Here is a 9,419-nt window from a genome sequence, read left to right as displayed (position 1 = left end):
AACATTTTAACCACCGTTGGAACCATTATCTTACATATTTTGCATCTTTAATTTAAAAATGAACTGTGTTCATGTATTTACATGCAGTTCCAGGGTTTTACCTAAAGGGAGCTCCAGTGTGGAAACGCACAGAGTCGTATATTAGAGAGAGTCTGTCCAACTCTAATCATGGCGCCATGTTTGCTACATCAGAGGTTAGATTCTACAGTGTAACTCTATGTTGAAATAAATGTCTTATTTCCACCATTAACGTTCCTATAAATGTTATTGTCACTTAAATATCCCAGCGTCTACTTCCTTTAAATATCTTAAATGAGCTGTAAAAAGCTTTGTAGCCCAATCACCTCATCAGTCATGGAGCTGTGTTTACCTTCTCCTCAGTCTCCGTGTTCATCCATCACTGTTAAAAGGTGGAAATTACTCAGAAAAATTAGAAAAACTATTAAACTAGTCTCACTGTTGTTTAGTGTTAGCGTTATAGCATCAGCATGCTAGCTATAATAACTTAGTAGTAACTGAGGTAAAGTTATGTGTCAGTTAAATGTGTTTATCTACATGGACATAAATTACATGAACACATGGGTTTCACAGTATATATATATAGTAATTCCTTCCAGACAGAGGATGAAGTTTTACATTTCCGTGGCTGCATATATTAGATCATGCATGAAATATATACTTCAAGAAGTAAGATTAATATGGGATGTGACTGTGATGGTGTTGAATTCTGATTGCTTTGGTTCTTCTGCTGTTTCCTGTTTTATTCCGTGCTCAGTCTTCTTGTTGGATTTATATTTCCCTTCTCTTTGTCATGTTGTTTGTGTCATCAGGTTCATTTCCTGGTTTTAGTTTCTTTAGTTTTCTTTAGTTTCTCAATACTCGGCCTTTTTGCACTTTCTTAGTTTGTAGTTTTTTTTGTTAAAGATTTAGTTTCCTTCCTTTTGTGTCCTGGATTTACTGTCACCTCCACCCTGTGTTATTACTTCTACATACCCTGAAATTAAAAGGAAGAAAGAAAAAGATGCCTTTTATCAATAGTTTAAAATGTAAAAAAAAACTTTATTCACATAGAATAAAATAATCCAAATAGTCTCTAACACCAGCAGCAGAAAAAAAGTCATTCACAGAGGAAGCACATATATGTGACGCAATATTTGTATCATACTGTATTTGTATTATATTTTAACCTCCAGAGAGCCTGCGTCCTCATATGGGGACGTTAAGTTTTAAGTTTGTGGCAGCTCATTCTGCTTCATTTAGACTTTTATCTTCATAACTAGACACTAGTTGGTGTAAAAACACGACAGTGGGGATTCATTCTGAGGCCGATCACGTAACAAACGTGGACAAAGTTCAGAACCTCATCAAATTTTACAGATGAATCTTTGTTTAGTTATGACTATTAACTTTTCTAGTTCAATTCTATTAACAGTAACGAGCTATAACTAATTAGCAAGTACTTGATTGAAGACATTAGGATTTCATTATTTGCAATTCTGCTTTTGCACAGGAATGTTCAGACATGAGAATTAACCTTTTAATATACTTTGTTACACATTAGTGACTTTATTATAATATTGAGTGAAATTACCCGTGTCCACACATGAGGACATAAATGTTTCCAAGCATCGTTCAAAGATGATGCTTAGTTTTTATACTTATTAGATTAGATTTGATTTAATTTTGTATTTGTCTCAAACAAACACAACCATCACAACAAACAGTGACAGAGAAAAGGAGAAGAAAAGGAAATGAAACACTCTGTGCACATCTTTAGTAAAGTGCATTTTTTTATGTATTTCCCCAAACCTCAACACAATAGGACAGATATGGATCAACAGGAGCATCGTACAATATTAGAGGTGATTTCTGATCTAAAACATGTTTAATTTTACCAACTGTCCCAATACTTCTGGATACTTTTGAGCACAAATATTTAATGTGAGGTTTCCAGCAGAGCTTCTGATCCATTATAACACCAAGAAACTTAATTTCATAGATTCCTTCAATTTCCACATTTTCAGCTTCCAAACATACGTCTTAGGTCCTGCTAATAACAAATAAAGAGAAATGGGGAAATTAAAAATGCATAGCAAACAAAAGCTCCGGTGTCAGGAGGTTAAAACATTTCTATAAAATATGAGTTCGTGGGTCAGGACTAGTGTGAAAAAACATTATCTTTTCAGCGTCCGTGGGGTTGGAGGTGGGGGGGGGGTGAACTCGCTCGGCTTTACCTCTCCCGATTTCACACACCATCTCATTCTCTATTACCAAAGTCGCATCAAAGTGGAGCACAGAGCTCGCAGCTGAGATAAAGATGGAACGAACAAACAATATGAGCCTCTGCCAATGAATGGGCCCCCGAAGCATCTGCTCGACACGTTCGCGTTTCTGCTCCAGCACACATGATCACACGGTTTGAAATTCAACACGGTATTAAAAGAAACTTATGCGGCATCGGCTCAGTGTAGCAAAATGGATCCTTGGAACAAAGTGTATTTGTATTATAGAGGCGGCCGTGTTATTGTTATTCAGCACAAAGCTGCTGCAGATGACAGATCACAATCGCTTTTAGTGAAATTAATGGAAAGCAACAGATGTCTGACACAAATCTTAAATCATAACATATAGAAACAATATAGACTAGAAGTGCCATTAGGAAAGGCTATAAAAATGATTGTCTCTTTTTCCCTCCCCTCGTCTCTCTCTCTCTCCGTCTTTCCTCCTTCTTCCCTTCCCTCGTTGATGTGATGTCGAGCTGCTCATTGCCGCAGCCGCAGTGGAAGGTGGCTAATTTATTTCCCATTACGAGTCCGGCACGAAGCCTCTGACCTTGTGCGCTAGTGTCTGCAGAGGAACTCCCCTCGGCTGCAGAATCTGCTACCGTGTGCGGAAAGAGATGGCAAAGTGTGTGTTTATGCATGTTTGTCTTGTGTGAGGAGTGTGTGCGCCAATCAGCTGTGACTCATCAGAGAACGGACATTTTGAGAGGAGGAAACTGGTCGTCCTGCTTTGGATGGCCGCTGTCATCAAGTAGTGTCATTGCTATGGGGTGGGGGTGAATAAATGAATAAGGCTCAGCTCATATCTACTTCTCCTGTCAGTGGTCATAATGTTGTGGCAGATCGGTGCAATATTTGTTGCATTTGGCACAGCATTGTGTATAAATGCAAACTATTTGCATTCCCCAAAAGAAACATCCTGCAGGATAGTGTCTGCAAACCATTGCATTACTGTAACATTCCTCAGATCCTTTGCTGAAAAGAGGTGATAGAAAACTTAAAGATGCAGCAGAGGTTTCAGACGTTGTCATGGAAATGAGTGTTTATATAGTGAATATTGTGAAAGCTGATGTGTTGCCATGGAGTCCTACTTTCAAAATACCTTCCAGTAATGACGACGTTTTAATATTGTGGCTGATATAGTGTATGTGGATTTTACAGGTATTTCTCTAGCTGCTGCTGCTCCTTCACACAAATTTGGCCAATGTCACAAAAAAAAGGGCAAGATTTGTGTGGTTTTCATGGGCCTGTGAAGTCGGACATTTGTCAGTTTAAATTTCTTGAATCTGAATTACCAGCTACAAGCGTTTTTCATGGAGGAGAGACTTTTTAGGCGTTAAATGCTTCATTCCAGCTTCTCTGGAGGTCAGAGCTGAGATTGATGTTACTACCAAGCTGGCTGCTCGCCCGAACAGGGCATATTATGGAGGACCAACTCTGCCATAATTAAAAATAAATCAATAAATGAATAAATTTTAAAAAATACCTACAAATATATGCCATGAATGAACTTATTTATTTATGCATGCAAATAAATAAATAAATGGAACTTATGGCATATTATAGTATTTATTTATTTAATTGTCCCAGAATCCTTTGCTTTATTGTTGTTTTTCCGTTTCCTGTGATAACAGAGTCTCCCATTTAACAACAGGGCATTAAGTTAACAAGAAGGTGCAGAAGGTTTCAGAGTCTGGTAAAGATTGAGATTTTAAAATGAACGTATTTTTGTGTGTTGTCAGTGGTTTAAAACACTCTCAGCATGAGATGCCAGAAAGAGAAAGACATAAAGGTCGTGTCCTTCTACAGTCCGCTGTCCTGGCATGGTCGTGGTCCCTGGGGTGCATGGATTTCTTGTCTTCTTTGGCCACACCTGAGCAGGTCATAGTGGAAAGGACAGCCAGCAGAAGACTGTTTATTACTGTTTATTGTCACATTCATACCAGCTTTTGTTGCTCCTTTGCTGCGCTGCCTGTTGAGGATATTCTGACGTAAGAAAATCCTAAAAATAAAAGGTTATTTCAATAAATCACATCCTGGCTTCCTGCAGGATTTTTTTTTTTTATCCACGTCGTCTCAAATGTAGAAAATAAAACAATCAATTTAAATATGAAGTAGTGAAGAATCAACCCTCAGGAGTAAACAACTCCCGGATTGTCAAAGTAATTAAAGCCTTACTGGGAAAAGTGTTACTGTTACTGTAGCTGCAGCTTCATGTTCACACATGCTACGTATGCAAATAAACACATTTCCCCAAATGTCTAATTCTCTCTTCAGAGTAAAAGCGGTAAGTGTTTCATGTCTTCCATAGTCACAGGAATGAGGTGACAGCCCACACAATGCAAATGAGACTGATGGCAAATGTTATGCAGCTAGCAGCTTTGCAGCCGGGGCTTTATTCAAAAGCTACTTCACAGGCAGAGAATGACTTACAGACGGATTTACTTTCTCACAGAAGTGTCGTAGTACGACGAGGACAACTGCACCTGAATGCAAACTCTGTACTGTCACGGAAATATTTATAATTAATTCTGTTATTCTGTCTTTATGTGCATGTGTGGAATTTATATTTTTAATGCAAAGAGTAATTTAGAAAGAATGGACAAAGTCAACACAAACAAAGTTCAGAGGACATTTCTGTGACCTCATCCACCCACTTCCACAGGTCACGATCCACCAAATCCACTTGGTTAGAAAGTCACCAGGTGTGGAAACGCACCCAAGGGCCTGGAAGTGAGCGCGTAGATTCGCAGACCTGCTTGGAAAGAAGTGTGTAATTGCTATGCAGAGCAAAACAAACGCTCCGTTCATTGATGAATTATGGATTTGACTTTATTTAGATGCAAAGGACGTCTTTGAAGTGCGCGGACGAAATAAAAGCACTTGGTTATGTTAAGTGGGTAGAAATCGGTGGCATGTGTGACATAATTTTACATTCAGTCCATAGAGTGTGTGTGTGTGTGTGTGTGAAGTGTATGAAGTGTATGAAGAGCCTTTGTCTGTCCGATGTCGTACTCGTTCCCTCTCCAAACACTATTATCAATAATGTACTAATTTCCAGTGCATTTTCTATTTTCCTATGAAACCTTGAGGATAATGGACCATATTTTTCTTTTTTTTTCTTTCTTATTTGTGCATAATAAAAGATAGGTTCATTTTAGAAAGTATACTTTAAAAAGAATAAAAATAAAACACTGCAGCTGGGTTACATCTGTGTTTACTGCAGAACCAGAGCATTAAAATGAATGATTCACAACAGGCTGAAGGATGCTGCTCTAAAAGTTTTTTTTTTTGTCCAGAATGAGAAGTGCTTCAGTTGGAAAAGCTTTTCACAAAACATCTGTCTGTGCTGTGCACTCTCTGAACCGGAGCCACGCCGCGTTTGCACAATAACCACAAACATGAAATCAGCGGCTAATTCCGATCTGTTATTGTGTGACAGCAGCGTCATTTTTAGTTATTAGATTAGATAGATAGACAGATAGATAGATAGATATAAGAGAATTGAAATAAGTGAATACAAGAAGGAAAACGAAATAATGTAGTTCTGAGATTATCTGACAGTATAGAATAGATACAGCCACAGGTTTTCCTGAGAAGACACAGGGTTTTATTTGCTTTCAATCTGCAGTCTCACCACTAAATGAAACTAAATACTAAATACTGGTCCTCTGATGCTCTTAAACCAACCACCGCATGTTCACAGTGACTGTTGCAAGGTTTGAGCTTTTTACTCAGGTTTTCTATTGTATAGATGAGTGCAGCATGTTTGTGAAATAGTTTGAAATACTGTGTATGAACGGTGCATCACGCCCAGTCCTTCGCTATCACTGCAGACTTTTTGTAGACTTGCGTATCTCTTCCTCTTGCATGACATTTTTTCCTGTAATTCATCATGTCCTTCGCTGGCTTTTTGACCCGGAGTAAATGAATAAATGAATAAATGTTCAGCCATGCATGAAGACAAAGAGCAGAGTGTTTTGAAGAGTAGCTGAAAAGAATCCCATCATGCCATGGGAATATTTCTGTGCAGTAAAAAGTGTATAGAGGATGGAGAAGGATGGAGAGATGCGACACAAAACCTTATATTTTTCAACATTAAAAACTTGTATTTTGACCCTTTTAATGTCACATGCGTAGAAAATGCAACCTGAAACCTATCAAGTGCATTTTGTAAGCGACAGCCTCCTCCACTGAAACTCAAACTCATCTCGACAAATCCTGACTGTGTGGGAGGTGCTGTGCCAGATTCGCACAAACAGCAGGACTTTAAAATCAAAAAGAAGGAAAAGATGTTCCGAGACATTCTGCTGCTGCTGCTGCTGCCGTAAAGCCCTGAGCACATTACGAATGTGAAGTCAGACAGCCAAAAAATGTCAGCGTGACACAGGGAAGTCATAAAGCCAGCTCTCCTCGTGACAGCAGCAGAGTACGGTGCAGATCGCTTTTATATACGAATGCATGTACAGCTGAACAGTTCAGATTGAAATGCAGGGAGCGTTTCTGGGTCTCGGAGAGAGAATGGATTTCAATCTGTGCCACAGGTTCCAGGATTCACGTACAAGGAACTGAGAAAGATTAAGAAAAACCTTTATTTGTCCTGAAATGAAAAAACTGCAGTTTACAACAACAGACAAGAGAGCAGCAAAAAAGTCTAGGGTGTAGGTCCTGCAGGGGGGTCGCAAAATCTTTAGTTGATTAGACATTAGATTATTATTCTACAAACGTCACAGGACAAAAGTGCAAAACTCCATCAAATTCTATGGTTAAAACCTGTTTATTTATGCTTATTAACGCTTCTAGTTTGATATGACGCAAATTTAACACATTTTATCAATAGCAATAAGCTACAATGTCACTAGTTAGCAAGTACTCGTTTGAGGACGTCGGTACTTCGTTGTTCCTGCTCCTGTTTCTGATTTTGCTCTGGTATTAAAATAACCAGTTTTATATTTTGTCAAACATTAATGACTTTATTATAATATAAATATTGAAAAAATCCCAGTGTCCACATATGAGGACATTGTTTTTTTTTGTTTCTTTTTCAAAAACTACTTCCTACTTTGAAAGATGATGCTTAGATTTTATATTTCTTAGGTCCTGCTGATCCCAAATACCTTGGAGAAATAAATACAAACTAAAGCTCGGGTCTCAGGAGGTTAAACTCGGTCTGGTGCTATTTATAAATAGTGCAGTTCCTCCACTGACCCTGTAGGGGTCACGGACCCCCTGTTGAAGACCTGCACTGTAGAGTTAAGGCTTCAAAATATACGCCTGTCTTTATTCCCCTGTCTGGACACAGACATTTAATGCCTGCTTATCAAAGTGTCAATGTAATGCCTCATTTTTTCAACATAAATACATGAAATTATCTTTAAAGAATATTTTCAAAAGCAAATCTCTCCCCAAAACATAATTAACAAAAACCAGTGTCTTTGTCCACGTCAGTATTGTACTGAATGCTCCTTAAGAGTTTCTCATGACATGAAGTGCATATATTTAATGTCCCTCCTCCTACAGCCGCCAAATGTCTGTCTCCCCAAGGACACTGAAGCCATTTAAGGTTTAAAAAAATGCCCCTAAAAGAACATTTGTCACAATGAACAATAGTAAGTACGGCCTGGATCATCAGTTTATCACGGAGGATTCAGAGCAACGAAACACGAGATCAAATTAATGAGCTTTTCTCCTTCTTCTTCTTCTTGTTTTTTAAAGACTTTCTCTTTGTCGAGACGCTTTCCAGTGAGTCAGAAGGCAGACGTCCCCTCGGGATTTAATAAAAATATTGGCGCTGCAATTTTTTGTAGAGAGAGGACTTCATAGAAATGTCAAATAACAGACAGTTCAGAGAAAGGTAAATCTGTCAGTCTGGGTTTTGTGTGTGATGTGATGAATGCTGTTGCTTGTCGGTCCAAAGCTTCTATGTATTTTTAAAACAGGAAATATAACTGTGGTTATTTGGCTGCACCTTTTTCCTCTGACACCACGTTTTGATAATAAGTGGGACAGATCGTTCATTCCAGTGCATTTTTCGGCTAAATCCATTGGCTGCTCAGATTGGGTGGTGTGACAAAAAAGGGGTCACGGGACTGGGCTTTGACACCAAGACATGCACATAATAACACACAAATAATACACAAATACCTCCAGTGGTCCAACACAGGACACAAGGTCACGGCATTTTCATGTCAGGACAGAATGAAAATAGAAAGAAGGCCATGAGCTGGACAGACTGAGGCACAATGAGTCAGTGGGCCGATAACACAGACGGACTGAGTCAGTGGGCTGAAAGCAGAAGGCAGTGTGTGTCTTTGTGTGTGTCTGTGTGTGTGCTGTGTGTGTGTGTGTGTGTGTGTGTGTGTGTGTGCGCGCTGCAGTATTTCAAGGGGCAGTGAACAGAGAGGACATCAGGGAGATTATGTTCTTGGGTTTTTAGGGGGTTAGCTGCAGGTGGGGAACACCAGTCCTGCAGCTCCCTGTGGATGTCTGCAAACTGTTTTACGACCTCAAACGCAGGCTCAAAATGACGCCCGCCCCCTTTTACACCTTTTAGATGCATCCACTCTTATTAAATCTTATTAAATCACATGCACATTTCATTCTGCTTGGTGCCTCTTCTTTATCAGTTTTTTCTTTCTTTCCTTCTCTGACAAATTTTTTATTTGACCGTTTTACCGCTAGAGCTTTGCAGCCGATTGTGTTATTGATCGACACGTGTTAAATTTATTCGGATTAACTATGAAATAAACAGAATAGGCGTCTTATCTCTTGGAGATACTGCGGCGGCCTGCAACAGCCTCGCTGGAGCTGTCACAGCGATACTCCAACAAATGAATGCAGAGAGGAGAGGATTATGGTGTCATCTGAGATTCAGCAGCACTGACTTTACCCACAAGGGAACACTGTCCTCTTGTGGTAATGATTTGAGATGAGAGATGGCCAAAAACATCCACAATATGTACCACACTTAGTGATGAGTGATGTGAAGCGTGCACAGCATTAACTGCAGTCATGTTAATAGTGGCAGATGGTTGTTTAACTGACTATGCAATAAATGAACAAGTATCCCATGGCTTTTATCGGTTTAATATTTGATGTATGCATAAATGACAACACATAAATGACTGTACTAAAGTC

The sequence above is a fragment of the Mugil cephalus genome, chromosome 15 (assembly GCF_022458985.1).
Source record: "Mugil cephalus isolate CIBA_MC_2020 chromosome 15, CIBA_Mcephalus_1.1, whole genome shotgun sequence".
NCBI lineage: Eukaryota > Metazoa > Chordata > Actinopteri > Mugiliformes > Mugilidae > Mugil > Mugil cephalus.
The sequence above is the reverse complement of the archived record's forward strand: the minus strand, read 5'-3'. Positions refer to the sequence as shown.